This window comes from Staurois parvus, unplaced genomic scaffold, assembly GCF_062004578.1.
Source record: "Staurois parvus isolate SC_StPar_1 unplaced genomic scaffold, SC_StPar_1.0 ptg000457l, whole genome shotgun sequence".
In the NCBI taxonomy this organism is placed as follows: Eukaryota; Metazoa; Chordata; class Amphibia; order Anura; family Ranidae; genus Staurois; species Staurois parvus.
The window spans coordinates 1,400,521-1,420,312 of record NW_028318253.1 but is presented as its reverse complement, the minus strand read 5'-3'; the positions used below and the strand labels follow the sequence as shown (position 1 = coordinate 1,420,312).

Sequence of the window (19,792 nt, the reverse complement as noted above, 5' to 3'; positions counted from 1 at the left end):
AGTACTGACTGGCATATTCAAGGCTTTGGACATCTTTTTATGTCCTTTTCCATCTTTATAAAGTTCCATTAGCTTGTTACGCAGGACTTTTGACAGTTCTTTTCTGATCTACATGGCTCAGTATCTAGCCTAGTCAGTGCATTCACGTAAGCTAACAAACACATTGACTATTTATACACTGACACTAATTGCAATTTAAAAAGCCACAGATGTGGGACATTAACCTCTAATTGGCATTTTAACCCGTGTGTGTCACCTTGTGTGTCTGTACCAAGGCCAAACATTCCAGGGGATGGAAACTTTTGATCATTGCCATTTGGGTGATTTCTGTTATCATTATGATTTAAAAAGGAGCCAAACAACTATTTGATAATAAATGGCTTCATATGATCATCCTTCAATAAAAGAGCATTTTTTGGCATGATCAGTCATATTTTCAATATCAATGCCAAAATTTCACAATTTCTACCAGGGTATGCAAACTTTACGTGAGATAGAACAGTGGGTCTGGGCTGGACCAGCCGGTGGGGTACTGCCTAATGAAATTAATAAATCTAGCTAAAGCAACCAATTAGCTTTTTCCTTCCTTTGCTCTACTGTAGTCTGGACAATGAAAGATAGTTTCTGATTGGTTGTGGCAGATCACTGCTCAGTGCACATTGTTCCTACACCACCAAAGCCCATTTTCTCCCTTGGTTCTGTTTCAAGCTCCATCTGTTGTGGGTTTAGGACTGACCAAACACATAGCATCTTAGGGAATATGTTTTACCCAAAAATATCGTAACTTTAATTTGATTATTTTCTCTGCATGTTTGGACAGGGAGGGGGCAATCATTTGAGAAAAAAAGGGTGAGGAGTGTCACTTTTATCGCCAAACCAGTTCTGAGTTATGTCCTTAATTCTGTAGAGCTTGTTATTCAGCTGAGAAATAAGTGACATGGGAGATTCCCCCCCCATAGACCATCCGGGGAGATAACCTGAGGGCCAAGGCTGGACACGATCTGACGATGGCCTTTGTCTGGAGACTTCTGCTGCTCTGGGTCAACTTCACACAAGGTAAGGGGTGACCCTGCTAAGCCTTGGCTTGTCCAATAGTGAAGCTGAGGCTCTTTGTGATCTATTCTACATCCACTGTTAAATTCCGGTTGGAGGAATGATTGAATTATGAAAATTAGGTTGGAGAAATATTTGGCCCCGTTTTAAAGAGTCAATCCACCCAAAAGTCATATTTCAGTTATAGATGGAGCCTGAATCAGCCCTTGTTTTTATGTGACTTGGATGTTTCAATAGTGAGATCTTCCAGCTTTCCCGAATCTTTTCCTGTCCACTTCAGAGTTTTGGGTGTTCCAGCTCCTAGCTCCTCCTGTTACATTCTCCAGCAAGGATGTTGGGACTCCTCACAATGGGCACAGCAAGTGTGTAGACCCAGGAACTCAGTGCAGGGATGGTGGGAACCCCTCATAATGGGCACAGCAAGTGTGTAGACCTGGGAGCTCAGTGCAGGGATGGTGGGAACCCCTCATAATGGGCACATCAAGTGTGTAGACCACGAAACTCAGTGAAGGGATGGTGGGAACCCCTCATAATTGTCACAGAAAGTGTGTAGACCCGGGAACTCAGTGCAGGGATGGTGGGAACCCCTCATAATGGGCACAGCAAGTATGTAGACCCCTGAGCTCAATGCAGGGATGGTGGGAACCCTTCATAATGGGCACAGCAAGTGTGTAGACCTGGAAACTCAGTGAAGGGATGGTGGGAACCCCTCATAATTTGCACAGCAAGTGTGTAGATCCGGGAACTCAGTGTGTGGATGGTGGGAACCCCTCATAATGGGCACAGCAAGTGTGTAGACCTGGGAACTCAGTGCAGGGATGATGGGAACCCCTCATAGGCACAGCAAGTGTGTAGACCCGGGAACTCAGTGCAGGGATGGTGAGAACCCCTCATAATTGGCACAGCAAATGTGTAGACCTGGGAACTCAGCGCAGGGATGATGGGAACCCCTAATAATTGGCACAGCAAGTGTGTAGACCCAGGAACGCAGTGGATTAGCTCTCCAGCATCCACCAACTACTGAAATATCAGTTTTGGGTTAAAGTATAAGCAAAACTTTTTTTTTTAGTTTTGGATAGAGTAGAGAAGGATTAGGACCCCTATCAGTTTTTTGGTTTATCCCCAGAAAAGTCATAGAGTGGAAATCTTGCAATGGGGACACTGGTTCTGATGACCTTGGGGACCAGGGATTCCCTTAATTTGCAGGAATTTCCTCTCTCTTTCTGATTGGCTATGGGACAGGAAGTGACAGAAAAAAAAATCCGACGGGTTATAACCCTCCCTTGCTCTGTCCAAAATGAAAAAAAAGTTGTCTATAGTTCTGCTTTAAGCATTGAGCAGAACCACAATAAAATCCTAAACCCATCCGTAATGTTGCACAACATGTTTACTATGTATTTATATGAAACTGACTTTTGAAGAGAATAGCATCCAAAAAAAGGTTACCTAAACATGGGAAGTATACCATCTGACAACGTCAACCTTCCCTCCTGAAAATGCTAGTCTTCTGGCTGTCCATTGGCTTTATTAATTATAGAGGCACTGACTTAGAACAGAAGTAGAGATCATGAAGCCGGACTTCACTTTGACTTTACTTGTTGCTTGCTAGTCCTAGGTTACAGACTTGAAGACAGCGGAGGCCAGGCAGCTAGCACTGTAGGAAAGAAGTCAGCAATGGCATTTTCCATATTTCAGTACATCTCCTTTAAGGTTTGTTTACACAAATATTCGGCCTCTTAGTGTCGAAGCCCACCTGCCGAGAGGCCATATGTTTGCGTATTCTTGGCACAAAGAGGTTAAGGAAAGGAATCAGTACCCTGATTCATCAAGCTGCAATAGCCTTTAAGGTACCTTAAAGTGGCTGTAAACCTCAGACAGAAAATATGAACAAAGCATATCCTTCTATAGTGTGTACTTGTCTCAATCCAGAGCACTAAATGTCGTTCACTCCCTTATTATCTCACGTCTGGCCTACCCCAACACAGGCTATCCCCGCTTCAGTCTATCCTGAGCTCAGCGGCCAGACTCATCCACCTAACCAACGCTCCACTTCTGCCACCCCCCTCTGTCATTCCCTCCATTGGCTTCCGATTGCCCAACGTATTAAATTCAAAATACTAACAATGACATACAAAGCCATTCATAACAACGCCCCAAACTACCTCACCGACCTGATACCCAAATACCACCCAACCCGTACTCTTCGCTCCTCACAAGACCTCCTACTTTCTAGCTCCCTGGTCTCCACCTCCCACGCCCGACTGCAGGACTTCTCCAGGACTTACCCCATCCTCTGGAACTCACTACCCCAATCCATCAGACTGTCACCTACCCTCCGCACCTTTAGGCGCACCCTGAAAACCCATCTCTTCAGGGACTTCCCCACAATCACTTAACAGCCGATCTCCTCCACTCCTCCTACCACTCCATCCCCCACAGCCACTTCCTCCTGTACCACTATCCCCTCCCTCCTAGATTGTAAGCTCGAAAGAGCAGGGCCCTCGAACCCCTCGTGTATTGTATTGTTACTGTATTGTCTCATGTACTGTCCCCCACTATAATGTACAGCGCTGAGCAAACCTTTCTGGCACTATATAAATACTGTATAATAATAATAATCTGTATAACTCACTTTTGACAAGTTTTGTTTTCCTTACACCAGGAGAAGGTGTCAGGGGAGGGAGCTCCAGGACACGGCCTGTGATTGACAACCTCAGCTCTGTTCCTGTGTGCTGTGTGAAGGGGGACTGTAGCTTCCCTCCAATCAGCTCTCAGATCTGTCCTCACTGAGCTCCACAGAGTGTAACCTCAGCTCCCTCTTCCTTCTTTCTGGAAGCTCAGAAAAGCTGTATAAATTCTGGAATTTGAATGTTCTGTAGAGAAGACTGCAGATAAACAGGAATACCATATGTGTTTGGAGGTACAGTAGCAGTAAACACATAGTTGCAAGAACAGAACTTGTATTAAAGACAGAATTCAACTTCACAAATAGCCTAGCGGTAAGGCACCTAACCAGGAACACTCACACGTTGTAATGGCAATATGGAATGGAGCAGGTCTTGGACATGCTGACAGTGTTTGTCTCAGAGGGCAGAATGTGGCCTGGCAAGTTTCCACCCAAATGGGAGGATTACAGGAGGATGACGTGGCCCTATCCTGTCTCTTCTCACCTGGAAATTTTCCCTACTGCTATTCACTTTCCCTAACAGACGGGTAATCTGTCCCTCCAATACCCACTCACAAATATGTGTGCCAAACCCAGGAGCCAGAGTCTTAAATAGACTCTGCTTGACCAAAGATGGCCACCAGAGCCACATGGGGTGGCAGCATTCAACCATATAACTTCCCCAGTGACCCAGGAAACCATAGAGGAACATTGTTCCTCTTGACTTCCTCTCCCTCTGCCATGCCCTGCAGTTGAGCGCCACCTGCAGTGGAGAAAGCAGACTGCACCTGCCTACCTATGTAGGAAGATTTGTTTCATCTCTGTGTATCACCTGAAGCCAGTCACTTCACTGGGTATACATAAGGGTTTACAACCACTTTAAGGTGTAACTCTAGCCATTTTATGGACTGTGTGGTAAGGATTAGAACCTCTGTTCATTTTTTACTTGCTGTCTGTGTCCCTTTTGGACTGGGTCTCCCAGGCACAGAAACTAGGGGCGTATTTTATGTTGCATGCCCATATGCTTGCAAATATGTCCATGTACCCGAACCCTAAGTGCCTCTTGATCACTATTTATTGTCATCTTAGCATGCCTTGTGTACCTCTCAGCACACCTTGTGGGCCCAATCAGACCTCTACAGCTTAGTGTGTCATGGGAACTTGCGCATTACTGAAACATACATTAAGATACATTAACCCAGTGCACCTTCGACACACATGCATTGCAGCTCACCACACATCAGGCACGCTAGGGAACTACTGTATGGTTCGTTTTATGAAATACAGCTTTCAATAAGTGTACATTTGATGAAAGCAGTTGATGTTTAGATCTTTGTATGCTAAAAAACCTGCAGCCAAAACCAAATCTCACATGCCCTTCTGAAAGTATTAGTTCTCTGGGTCTAATGTTCATCCAAAGCCTTCATTTCTCCCACTGAACCAGAACAAGTACTAGTCTTGTACTATGTTGGATGACAGCCAGCATCATTCAACCAGCTTCCTTTGTCATTGACCCCTGTGACTGGACAGTGAAAGGAGAAGCAGCACAGTGATGAGCTCATCTCTAGATCAGTGTGCTCACACCGCCTATTAATTATTCCCTTTAATAACCCAAGAAAAAATTTAAAAAAATGATTTTGCCTCAACATTTAGCTTAAATCCGGCTGTACTTTTTATGTCCTCTAGATGCCCTCAGTCTGATGGCTAGCATTATTGACCCCACTTCTTCTGAGCCCAGGTTATCCAGCCATTGACTGGACAGTGAAATTAAAAGCAGCACAGTGATGGAATAATTTCATTTTCTTCCCCTATTAGCATGCTTCTTGCCAGCACATGATTTGATTCGCTCCTTGTGCTGCTTTTTTCCTACTCTGCTGTACACGGACTGCAGGAAACTGTTGCTTAGACCAATTCAGGTACTTTCTATGCTTTCTTCTTGATTTTAAAATACATTTGATGATGTAATAAATACAGAACTGCATTAATGTGTGTCTTCATATCTGACTAGAGTTTAGGGTTAAATGTAAGACAGTTTAGTCATAGGTGACTTCCTGACCTGTAATCCCGGAAGCAAAAATACCAGCTATGGTCTTCTTCCTCCTTTGCTATATCTTGACCAGCTGAATTCCAGATGTAGGTTGGCATGATGGAGCTGTCCACCCAGGGTGGTGCTGAAACCTCACTAGTAGGAAATTAAAGGATTATTAAACCCAAAACCAAAAATGTAATATATGAGGTGTGACAGTTTAATTCTCAGAATACCCGTGGCCTAACAATATATTCGTGAGTCAGTCATTTGCGCTCAAACGTGTTCTGACATGTTCTAACTTGCACTCACCTGAGTCGCAGACCTGTTGACTCAGTCTTTACAGAGTAGTAGAAGAAATAACATGTGTGTGTTGCACAGTTGGGGGAAAATGAGTGACAGGAATCTGGAGTAGCTGATTAGCATCCAATTTTGCTTGAAAATTTGCAAAAGTGCGAGTAAAACTTTAGCTCTCTAACAGGAGGCATATGGTGAACAATCCATGAAGAAATCAAGTGTTTTTGAATGGCATAGGCGGTATAAGGAGGACTGGGAGATGTCCATGATGATGCAAGAAGTGAGCAGCCAAAAACACAAAAGATGCAAATGTGGAAAATGAAAAGGTTACTGGAATCTGTTTGTTAGAAAAGACCAGAACTGTCCTGACAAGTGGATTCTCCACCACGACAATGCTCCTGCACAGGATGCGTTCAGTGTTCACAAGTTCCTGGCCTAGAAATCCATTCAGAAAATTGATCAACCATGTGATTTCTCTGACTTAGCACCCTGTGACTTTTGGCTGTCTCCAAAATTAAAAAATGTTTTAAAAGGGCACAGATTTGATGACATTCTGGACATCTGGACTGTCATGACAAAGATACTGTGCAGCATTCTGGAGAATTAATTTCAGGAATGTTTCCACAGTGGCAAAGTCATATAGAAAAGTATGACACTTCACAAGGGGGCTACTTTGAAGGCAACCACAGTCACTAGTGTATAGGCAAGCAAACATTTTTTTTTACTGTCCTTTCCAGGTATTAAATTGTCACTTCAGTTAGGTCCATATATGTTTGGACACAAGCACAATTTTAGATATTTTCAGGTATTTACCAAAACATATTCAAGCTATAGTTATATAATAGATATAGGCTGAAAGTGAACACTTTCAGGTTTATTTTGAGGGTGTGTACATCCAAATGGGAGGAAGGGTTTAGAAATTACAGCTCTTAAGAATAGCTATCCCCCTTTTTCAAGGGACCAAAAGTAATTGGACAATTGAATCAAAAGCTGTTTCATGGCCAGGTGTGGGCTTCTCCTTCATTATTTCTTCATCAATTAAGCAAGTAAAAAGATCTGGAGTTGATTCTAACTGTGGTATTTGTATTTGGAATCTATTACTGTGAACCTACATTATGCGTTCGAAGGAGCTGTCCATGCAAGTGAAACAGGCCATTGTAAGGCTTCAAAAACGAACAAATCCATCAGAGAGATAGCAGCAACATTAGGAGTGGACAAATCATCAGTTGGTGCATTATGAGGAAAGAAGAACGCACTGGTGAGCTCAGCAACATAAAAAGGCATGGAGGTCCACGGAAGACAACAGTGGTGGATGATCACAGGATCCTCTCCATGGTAAAGAAAAACCCATTCACAACATCCAGACAAGTGAAGGACACTCTCCAGGAGGCGTATCATTGCCAAAGTCTACAATCAAGAGAAGACTTCCCGAGAGCAAATACAGAGGGTTCACCACAAGGTGCAAACCATTCATAAGCCTGAAGAATAGAAAAGCCAGATTAGACTTTGCCAAAAAACATCTAAAAAAGCCAGACCAGTTCTGGAAAAGCATTCTTTGGACAAATTAAACCTAGATTACTCTGTACCAGAATGACGTGGAAAAAAGTGTGTAGAAGGCTTGGAACAGCTCATGATCCATAGCAGACAACATCATCTGTAAAACATGGTGGAGGCAGTGTGATGGCATGGGCATGCATGGCTTCCAGTGGCACTGGGTCATTGGTGTTTATTGATGATGTGACAGAAGACAGAAGCAGCCAGATTAATTCTGCAATGTTTCGAGATATACTGTGAGCCCAGATTCAGCCAAAGGCAACAGAGTTGATTGGACGGCGCTTAACAAGAGATGGACAATGATCCAAAACACACTGCAAAAGCAACCCAGGAGCTTTTGAAGGAAAAGAAGTGGAGTATTCTGCAATGGCCGAGTCAATCACCTGATCTCAATCCAATTGAGCATGCATTTCACTTGCTGAAGGCAAAACTAAAGGCAGAAGGACCCACAAACAAAGAACAACTGAAGACAGCTGCAGTTAGAGCCTGAAAAAGCATCAGAAAGGAGGAAACCCAGTTTTTGGTAATGTCCATGGGTTCCAGACTTCAGGCAGTCATTGCCAGTAAAGGATTATCAACAAAATATTAAAAATGAACATTTTATTTATGATTATATTCATTTGTTCAATTACTTTTGGTCCCTTGACAAAGGGGGGGTGGCTACTGTTAAGAGCTGTAATACCTAAACCCTTCCTCCAATTTGGATGTACATACCCTCAAATTAAACCTGAGAGTGTGCACTTTCAGCCCATAGCCACTATATAACTATAGCCTGAATATGTTTTGGTAAATACCTGAAAATCTAAATATCCAAATATATATGTGCAAATATATATATGGGGATGCCTGCCTTTACACACACATGAACTGTAATGGCATGCCAGTCTTACAGATGTGTAAACTCTCCAGCACCTCAAGGGAACCAATGCCAGGGAATGGCCAGGGGATCAGAAGCATAAATAGCCTATGGATAACGTTCCGGAGATGCAGCCCTCCTCAGATGGGGAGATCAACAAACTGGAAGAAAGCATACAAGTGGAGCAAACACCTAATGCACTAGGTGTTTGCGCCACCTGTATGCTTTCTTGCAGCATCCCAGTCTTAGTCTGTACGGTTCAATATTGAGTTGACCCACCCTTTTGCAGCTATAACAGCTTCAACTCTTCTGGGAAGGCTGTCCACAAGGTTTAGGAGGGTGTCTATGGGAATGTTTGACCATTCTTCCAGAAACGCATTTGTGAGGTCAAGCACTGATGTCAGACGAGAAGGCCTGGCTCGCAGTCTCCACTCTAATTCATCCCAAAGAAGTTCTATGGGGTTGAGGTCAGGACTCTGTGCAGGCCAGTCAAGTTCCTCCACCCCAAACTTACTCATCCATGTCTTTATGGACCTTGCTTTGTGCACTGGTGTGCAGTCATGTTGGAACAGGAGGGGGCCATCCCCAAACTCTTCCCACAAAGTTGAGAGCATGAAATTGTCTGAAATATCTTGGTATGCTGACGCCTTAAGAGTTCCCTTCACTGGAACTAGGGGCCAAGCCCAACCCCTGAAAAACAACCCCACACCATAATCCCCACTCCACCAAAGTTTACACTTAGCACAATGCAATCCAGAAAGTACCGTTCTCCTGGCAACCACCAAACCCATCTGATTTCCAGACAGAGAACAGTGATTGGTCACTCTAGAGAACACGTCTCCACATCACTTCTCTAATTGTAGTCCAGTGGTGGCATGCTTTACACCACTGCATCTGACACTTTGCATTGCGCTTGGGGATGGAAGGTTTGGGTGCAGCTACTCGGCCATTCCATGAAGCTCTACACACTGTTGTTGTGCTCATCTGAAGGCCGCATGAAGTTTGGAGGTCTTTAGCTATTGACTCTGCAGACAGTTGGCGACTTCTGTGCACTGTGAGCTTCAGCATGCGCTGACCCCGCTCTGTCATTTTATGTGGCCTACCACTTCGTGGCGGAGTTGCTTTTCTTCCCAGTTGCTTCCATTTTGTTATAATCCCACTAACAGTTGATTGTGGAATATTTAGTAGCAAGGAAATTTCACGGATGGACTTATTGCACAGGTGGTGTCAGGGCTCCCAGGTATGACCAGAGGTGTGTGACTGATGCAGGGAAACGCAGACTTCAGATATGTGATAAACAATACAATTTATTAACACTAACAATACAAACATAAACGCAGTGCAATACTAAAACATAATACGGTGCAAACAAACCAAACCAACCACCCACAGATAACAGTATATACAAGCAAGCGTCGTCAGGCAGGCCGGGTCAATATCAATAGGGCAGGTAGGTACAGGGGGAGCAAGCAGAGAATGGTCGGGGTCACAGGCCAGGTTCAGCAGGTAGCAAGCAGCGTAGTACAGAGGGTCAAGCAGAGAGATGGTCAGGGTCACAAGCCAGGGATCAGGACAGGTAGCAGAGAATCAGACAGGAACAGAGAGCAGGAACAGGATACAGGGCCAAGAGAAACACAACACCAAGGCAGAGTCTGTGGGTCTGGCCATCCCTTAAATACCCCAGCATCATCAGTTCCAGGTGTTTAGCTGGCTGAAAGGTTGAGTCTCTGATTGCTGGGAGCACCCGCTGGCCAGCCCTGGTACTGCAGATCAAAAGGCAGGTGAGTCCCACCATTGCTGGCCAGTCCATTCCTAACAGGTGGCAACCTACTATCACGGTACCACGCTTGAATTCACTGAGCTCCTGAGAGGGACCCATTCTTTCACAAATGTTTGTAGAAGCAGTCTGCATGCCTAGATGCTTGATTGTATACACCTGTGGCCACGGAGGTGATTGGAGCACCTGAATCCAATGATTTGGAGGGATGTCCCAATACCTTTGGCAATATAGTATAAATAAATATATATATACACTTCACTGTATACACACACAACCAAAACACACATGTATGTGAAAACTGCTTCATCTGTCTGAAGATTTACAAAGAAATGCACATATGGCACCCTGTATAGCTTTAAAAAAGGTGATGCCCCTTTTCTTTGAATTTTGTTAGACCGGCTTTACCTGCTTATGTGTAACTTATTTTTTTTTTACACTTTTATTTGCACCAAACTTCCTCTATTCCTTTATGTGATATGGTTTTGTTGTGACAGGTTCTTTTTTTTATATTTACATTTTTATTGCATTTGCAAAAGGTTTTTCCACACTTGAACACCACAGCATAATGTGTTTCTTCTCTTAGAGGTTACAGGTTCTCTTTATTGAGACATCAGGCGTCAACTGGCCTCCATTGAAGCTAGCATCATACATCAGTGGCAACAAAAAGAACTAAAGGGCATGTGTAACCAAAACTTTTTTTTTTTAGTTTGGAAATAAGTAGGGAAGAGTTAGAAACCTTGCCAATTTATTATGTTTGCTTTATGTATCCACTTAGGGAAATTTTCCTTCACTTGCTGCCACAGATACACACCAGGAAGTTAGAGGAAAGTGAGGGGATTTTCTCTTTTAATTAACTGCCCTGGAGCAAGTGTCCCCATCAGAAGATTTCCCCTTACCTCATTTTCTGGGAACACCTGTAAAATTTGGGATTCTCCCTCGCAATGGTCACCAAAAAAATCAGAGGGGGAGATACATTTTAATGTAGCTGCTCTTAGGGGTCTGTTTATAAAAAAGAATGATCAGCATTCGCACAGCCATCACAAATAAACCCCATTGTGCCTAGTATGTTTATTTTCTATAATACGCCATCTACTGGCCAAAGATGAGGTATGTCCTGATTGAGGTAGTTCAGGAAAATACAACATTCCAGCCACTAGATGGAGCCAACGATCATTAGCTCCTTAGATATTTTATATTCAGCAAATGTTTATAAATAAACCTCTAAGTACTGAGTTATTTTATCTTATTAATCTAGTGATCTAATTTTGTTTCTACAAAATACATATAGGAAGTGTTATATATTCAGCTGGAATTGTTGAACACCAGTAGATGACTGTAATTTACAAAAGTGTAGGGCTTTATTGACAGCTTTGACCTCAGCAGTACTGGATTTTCCAGGCGTGTTCTGCATTTCACCACTCATGCTTGTGATCTCTGCTATGAAAAAAATTCTTATTCAAAAGCAGAAGGTATCAATCTTTGGAGGATATTTACTATGAAATGTCATTCACTGGTTGGCTAACAATCTGAGACATGTTGGGTTGGGTAGACATTATAGAAAGGAAATAACTTAGTGGGGCATGTTAGAATGTGTCCTATTGTTCTGAAAAACCTTCCTTTATACCACCCTCCCCTCTGTATCACCTACTAAAACTTCACAGGATTGTGTCACTCCCTTGGGTCCCAGGAATTACCCTTCACTATGCAAGATGAAGAATATTTCCCGATAGAAGAAAATACCACATTTTACCTAAAATGTTTCTACTTTCTTAGGAGCCGCTGGTTAGATCTGGGTCTCCTGTCCTCCAGAAGGTCATTCTTTTGGCTGTCACCAGTCTTTGACACACCTTGAGGGTCTTCATAAAGATTTAACAGGTTACACAAAATATTAAGCAATGCATACAATATTTCAACAATACTGAGGTAAAGACAAACAGTTATAAATATCCAACAAAACACTTAGGAGGTATAATAAATTGTACTCGCTAAATGTGTAGTACAACAGTTTGCTAAGCTTAGGCCTACTAAAGTCAGTTTCTTTCCTAAATGCAGGCAACTACGTCTACACCTGACTGGCCTATCTAAAAGGAACGATGTTGGGCGACTTAGAAGTTCCCAAACATTGAAATTGAAGTGCTACATCATTGCTAAATGGTGCAGACACAACTTATTCTGATAAAAATAAGGAGGACAATCCGAAAATTATCCAATGCATTTCAGCGGTCCAAGACCAGCTTTTTATGGGACTAGAAAACAGAAAAACATCTCAGTATCAATCTGATATCAATACAATATCCCCTTCATGGGGTCATGACCATGTATTCATGTATTCTATGCATGAAGGTAAAAAACCATGCAGCACCTCCCCCTGCACCCCCTAATACTCACCTAAGCCCGCTCTCGATCCAGCGATGTGCACTGGACTCTCGGCAATCCCAGGACTCCCTATCCTCATTGGCTCAGACAGCAGAAAGAGCCATTGGCTCCCACTGCTGTCAATCACAGCCAGGGAGCCAAAGAGAAGAGAGGCAGGGCCAAGCAACGGCTCCGTGAGTGAATAAACACATGGAGCAGCGGGTGCCCCCGTAGCCAGCTATGGTCGGCAGGATTAACAATGGATAACAATAATGGAATCATTTTTTGGGCTTTTTGTTTAAATAAAGGACTTGTCAAAAACTGTTGTTGTGTTTTTATTCACATTTTACACTTTTCACTCTTTACACACCCCATACTCATTCACAGGGGTCTTCCAGATTCCAATAAGTCATCCCCAGCAGACCCTCACAACCCTGGGCCCTTGTTCCCATAAACATGGGAGCCCAATACACCCCCATGTTGAGGGCATGTGCCCTGGTACCATTCAGGAGGGGGCGGTAGTTCATCCCCCCGCTTTTCTGGCCTGTGCTTAGATCAAGGGTCTGGTAGGAATTTAGGGGGGACTCCATGCTTTTCCCTCCTATTTTGGGGGGTTGGGTTCCCATTTAAAGTCCTACCAGGCCTATAGGGCCTGGCATAGTTTTTAGGGAAACCCCATGCACTTTTTTAAAAAAAAATTTACAGTGGGGTCACTCTTAACCTTGTTTTTTTAAATAAAAATGTCATTTTAAAAAAAAATGTCAGTCTTGCTGCAACAGGTTCTATACATTGTACAGATGTACAACTTTGCAGATAGTTTAAGGGGACCCCTCAAACAGGATATTTAAAGGATTTTTTCTTTTTTTTTTTTAAGCAATAAAAAATGCCCCTTTAACCACTTCGATACCGGCACTTTTATCCCCTACCTACCCAGGCCAATTGTTATATGACGCCCTCCCGGATCAACGAGAGTCCCGCCTGGCGATCTTTTTACTATAGGCTTTTTAAATACGCACGTTCCTAACTCCAGAAACTACAAAGCAACTCATTCACTCCCTTATCATCTCCTGACTTGACTATTGCAACTCCCTCCTTGCCGGCCTACCCCAACACAGGCTATCCCCGCTTCAGTCTATCCTGAATTCTGCAGCCAGACTCATCCACCTTACCTACCGCTCCTTATCCGCCACCCCCCTCTGCCAATCCCTCCACTGGCTTCTGATTGCCCAACGCATAAAATTCAAAATATTAACATTAATGTACAAAGCTGTCCATAACACTGCCCCAAACTACATCACTGACCTGATATCCATCTAATGCCCAAAATGCACTCTCCGCTCCTCACAAGACCTCCTTCTCTCCAGTTCCCTGGTCTCCTCCTCCCATGCCCGTCTCCAGAACTTCTCCAGGGCTTCTCCCATTCTCTGGAACTCACTACCCAAATCCATCAGTCTGTCACCTTCCCTCCTCACCTTCAGGCGCACCCTGAAAACCCATCTCTTCAGAGAAGCCTACCCCGCCCTCACCTAATTTGCTGACCTCCTCCACTCATCCCACCACTCCATCATCCACAGCTATTTCCTCCTGTACCATTCTCCCCTCCCTCCTAGATTGTAAGCTCCAAGGAGCAGGGCACTCAAACCCCTTGTGTACTGTATTGTTACTGTACTGTCTCGTGTACTGTCTCCCATTATAATGTACAGAGCAAACCGTTGGCGCTATATAAATGCTGTATAATAATAATAATAATAATAATAGAGTCCGGGAAGTGGTTAAAAATGTTACTTTTTTAAATGTTTTTTTTTTACTGATTCATGTCCCTCAGGGCAGTTACCAAGTCCCCATACCCCTTTTATGGCCAATAGCTTGCATATAAGCCTTCAAAATGGGTACTTTTGTATTTACAAGTTTGAGTCCCATTATGTTTGAAGTTCTCAGTCGAATGTTCAAATAGGAAGCAAACAGGGGGCTGTTCAGCCCACCACTACTCAAGACATTGTTTTAGCAAATACTCTGGTCCATCCCATTCATAAAATACATCATCTATACATCTTTTCCAGATGATAATATGTTGTGCGTATTTGGAACAAGGACTCAGAAAAAAGGCACACCCACATGTACAAATTGGCGTAGAATGGAGCACAGCATGTCCCCATTGCTACGCCTTGTACCTGGAGGTGGTCGGAGCCCTGGAACAAAAAAACATTGTGATTAAAAATACAATCAAGCATGGTCAGAATAAATTAATTCAATCTCCATTCATGCATTGCTTGCTGTTGCAACTGCAGCAATACCTTTATTATGAGGAATACAGTTGTATAATGACTCCACATCAACTGGTATTAAGAATGATGTTTCGAAGACATCTAAGTTCTCCATAATTTTCAAAAAATCAATGGAGTCTTTCACATAGGATGCCTTCAGATATAAAACCATGCCCTGAAATGACTGGCCTTCCTGGGAAGATGGCTATAAACCAATTTGTTGTCAATAGGTTGCCTTCAAAATCCCATTATAAGTGTACATTCTTGATGTTTCTGAAAATATGGATTGTGGCAACCACACCCTAGTCACAGACCTGGTTATATGAATTTTACTGCATCTATGTTGTTTTATATATCTATTTATTTTATAATAAATACTGTATGTGGGATATTTTTATGTCAAGGTTCAAAGAGAAAGAGAGAGAGAGAGAGAGAGAGAGAGGGAGAGAGAGAGAGAGAGAGAGAGAGAGAGAGAGAGAGAGAGAGAGAGAGAGAGAGAGAGAAAGCAATGAAGGAAGGAAGGAGGGTTCTGACTGATTTATAGCACTCTCTGGATTGATAAATCCTCATTGGGGACCTGGAATTTGAAGGCATTGAAAGAAAGACTTCTTTGCAGATAGGTTAACCCCTTCAGGACCAAAATCACTGTAATTGGGGTTTGGTGGCTCTTTCCCACCCCAAAGTGTCTCCATGCCTCCAAATTCCAAATCCCCAATTGTCATGCAACGCTATACCCAAATGAAATTTGTCCTTTTTTCCCCACAAATAGAGCTTTCTTTGGATGGAATTTGATCGCCTCTGTGGTTTTTATTTTTTGTGTTATAAACAAAAAAAGACCAACAATTTTGAAAAAAAAAATATATTTTTGACTTTTTGCTATAAAACATGTCCAGTAAAAAAATTTTAAAAATCAAATTTCGTCATAAATTTAGGCCAAAACGTGTCTACATGTCTTTGCTACAATAAATCCCAATACATGTAAATTAATTGGTTTACATAAAGGTTATAGTGTCTGCAAATGGCGGAATATATACTGGATTTATTTTTTATATACTATTAATGGGGTGATCAGTGACTTATAGCGGGACTATAAACTATTGTTTACATACTAGAGACCTCTCCCCTGTCAGTGTTCTTCAGCGATCACTGGATGCCGGCTGGGAATGTCCGGCCGGGAACCGGTGATCGACAGCCGTAGCTGCCAATGGTGGCACGGTTAGGGTGGCGCGCACCCCCTACCCAGAGATGCAAAATCATGTATATATACACGTGATTTTGCGCAGCCCTGTAGCAGTATTTGTGCTATAGGGTGGCGAGGAAGCGATTAAAGTTAGAGTCCTGTATTATTACCAGTGATGTTAAAGCAGCATTAACCCCAAAAGCAAACATTTATGATATTGCACTTTAGCAATACTTAAATGTAATGGCTGCTTTAGTTTTCTTTTTTAGACTTTCTTTTTCTTTCTTTCTACCTGTGGCCAGTAAGGCCTCATACACAAGATGAGAATGATTGTCTGTATTTTTTTTTTTTTTTTGCATGCTAGTCTCATATATCGAAAATGAAGAGGTTACTAAAGTTTTCAATATTTTCTCACAAGACAGAACACAATTTCGGAAGTGATGCTCAATCTTGGTCACTCAATTTTTTTCATACAAATATTATACTAATTACATGAAAATCGTTTCTTCTGTTATCTTACATTTTTCGTGCTTGTCCCTTCGGATATTTCTGCTGGAACTGTTGTGATTGAGTCTCACAAGCTGTGTACTAATGATCAGATTATCGGACTATCGCTCTGAAAGTGGTATTTTTATCGTCCGATTTTCTCATCGTGTGTGCTAGCCGTAAGTCTGTTGTAATTCAACAGAACAAGTTCTCCCTCAAATGTAGCAGTCACAAGGATGAGACAAACCATTTACCACCGACAGGGGTGCTTACAACAATCATCTTGTATTTATTCATGTCAAAACTCTATCCCAAAGGGGAAAAAAAATGTTCCTGTATCTGCTTGTGTGACTGCAGCATGAGCTGGAGTTTGGCGTCATTTTGTTAGTATATTTAAATCTGGTAGTCCAACACTCCCCTTCCCCAAGACTGACAATGTTGCTGTCCAAAGATGCCTCCTGTGCTCCTTCATCCAGAGTGGGGGCACTCTAATAGAGGAGTTGTGTTACTGGCCAAATCACCTGGTGAAAACAGATTGAAAATGCCTAAGACTCCATGTACACGGGATGTTTGGAAAACTCTTCTGAACAATGGAAACTGACTGCTGGAAAACGTAGGTTAAAAAAGGTCTGTTAAGCCGTGTTTGCATACTGCATTTATGTGCGTTTATGAGCGTTTGCATTAAGAAGCATTTTTTAACCACCTCCCGTCCAGCCGTTGTATATAAACGGCCGGACGGTGGCAGTGCAGGGGCTGGTGGCCGTTTATAAACGGCCTCACCCCCCCCTGCTTGTGCGCGCTCCCTGGAAGAGCGCAGCACCGCGATCCGGTGCCCGCTATGTCCTCCGGACACAGTGGAACACCGATCGTTGTACGGGACCTGTGTGCGAGGTCCTGATCATGTGATCACTGATTGGTCAATCAGTGATCACATGCAGAGTAGTAAGCAAGATGTCACTTCTGACATCATTGCTTACTACGTGTGAAATCTGTGCATGATCACAGAGGTCACATGGTACAAGGCTATTCACAACAGCCTTGTACCATGTGACAAGCTGTAACCAATCACAGCTCACACATTATTTCTCAATGGCTGTAAGAATGCAGCCAGAAAGAAGGAGAAATGATTGCTTTTACAGCCTTTATGGGTGTAAAAGCAATCAGTGTAAAAAAAATAAAATCTTCATCACCCCCCACAAGTAGTACAGTGTCACCGTGGTGACACTGTACTGCTAGGGTGACAGTATGTAAAAAGAAATAAAACAAAAATAATATAAAAAAATAAAATAAAAATGTAAAAAATGTTTTAAAAGAATTATAATTTTTGCTTATAAACTAATTTGGGTTATTTTTTTTCTTTTCTAAAAGATAACTGAATACATTTTGGCCAAGATTTATGATGACATATTATTTATTTGCAAAATTTTATAAGAAAAATGCTTTGGACTTTTTCATTTATATAGCAAAAAAAAATAAAAAATCCCAGTGGTGAATAAATACCACCAAAATAAAGTTTTATCTGTCTCAAAAAAATGCTAAAAAATTTATATGGGTACAGTGTTGCATGACTGCGCAAATGTCATTCAAAGTGTGATAGCGCTGAAAGCTGAAAATTGGCCTGGGCAGGAACGGGGTGAAAGTGTCCGGACTTGAAGTAGTTAAAGATAACCTCAGGAGACCTTCCAAAATGCCCAGAATGCACTGAAAAACAGTAAAAAGTTAACTATTTCAGTCATTTTGAGAGAAATAGAGAGAGCAGAAGCAGAGAGAGAACAGTATGTGTTGTGATGACCTGTCTTTTCTGGTTGTATTAACTATGGATCCCATCATGAGCATAATGCAGCACGTTCTACCATTGTTTCCTTCACACAAAACCTGGAACTGACTGCGCTGGTGTACCGGGTCCATTTGAATACATGGAAAACGCTTTGCATGCATTTCTGATAATGAAAAACGGCTCTGGACAGCATCTGGATGCGGAACAGTTAAAAAACGCTTCTAAACGCAAACACTTATAAATGCGGTTGGCCGCGTTTACATGCATTTACACACTCTTACAAGCGTTTGGCATTTGAAACACCGGTAAAATCTACTCCTAAATGCAAGTTTGGTGGGTTAAAAAAAACGACTGTAAACTCAACTGCCTGTAAACGACGATGTGTACATGGACACATAGGAAAACATTAGGGAGAGTTCAGGGGCTGCTGAAAAAAACACAGAAAAGCTCCTGAACGTCAGTTTATCAACTGCAGAGTACATGAACCCTAAAAAAGAAAACTAATGCAGCCACCGCAACTATAGATTGGTAAGCTGCAATATATTACATTTTTTGGTTTTAGGTTTGATGATGCTTCAAGGTCCATTGATACAAATCATGTTTTCAGTAACCTGCTGAGTGTAATCGAATAATGACAGGAGGAAATGTATTTTTGTATATAATCCTCTCACTAATCCCCTCTGTGACCGTGTAAAGCCTTGTATACGCGATAAGAATATCGGACGAATGCTCATCTGTTTTTTATTTTTGCATGCTAGTCTCATGTCCAAAGTGAAAAGGTTACTAAAGTTACAAAAATTCTTCTACAACAGAATGAAAATTGGGAAGTGATGTGATGTATTGTATTACATTTGTATTGTATTGTATTTGTATTTGTATTGTATTGTATTTGTATTGTATCTGTATTGTATTGTATTGTATTATATTTGTATTTGTATTGTATTGTATTGTATTTGTATTTGTATTGTATTTGTATTTGTATTGTATTGTATTGTATTGTATTTGTATTTGTATTTGTATTGTATTTGTATTTGTATTGTATTGTATTTGTATTTGTATTGTATTGTATTGTATTTGTATTGTATTTTTATTGTATTTGTATAAGAATATCGGACAAATGCTCATCTGTTTTTTATTTTTGCATGCTAGTCTCATGTCCAAAGTGAAAAGGTTACTAAAGTTACAAAAATTCTTCTACAACAGAATGAAAATTGGGAAGTGATGTGATGTATTGTATTTGTATTTGTATTGTATTTGTATTGTATTGTATTTGTATTTGTATTGTATTTGCATTTGTATTGTGTTTGTAGTGTATTTGTATTGTATTGTTTTGTATTTGTATTGTATTTGTATTGTATTGTATTTGTATTGTATTGTATTGTATTTGTATTTGTATTGTATTGTATTGTATTTGTATTGTGATGTATTTGTATTGTATTTGTATTGTATTGTATTTATATTGTATTTGTATTGTTTTGTATTTGTATTGTATTATATTT

General features: G+C 41.6%; 1 long non-coding RNA gene across 1 annotated transcript in view; it reads left to right on the top strand.

Moving 5' to 3' along the window:
* The first annotated feature begins 900 nt into the window (after nt 1-900).
* LOC149452883 (uncharacterized) overlaps nt 901-19,792 on the top strand; it is a 28,620-nt gene continuing 9,728 nt past the window's right edge. The window contains exon 1 of the long non-coding RNA XR_016314819.1: nt 901-1,056. This is a non-coding gene — a long non-coding RNA (uncharacterized LOC149452883). The remainder of the gene's footprint in view (nt 1,057-19,792) is intronic.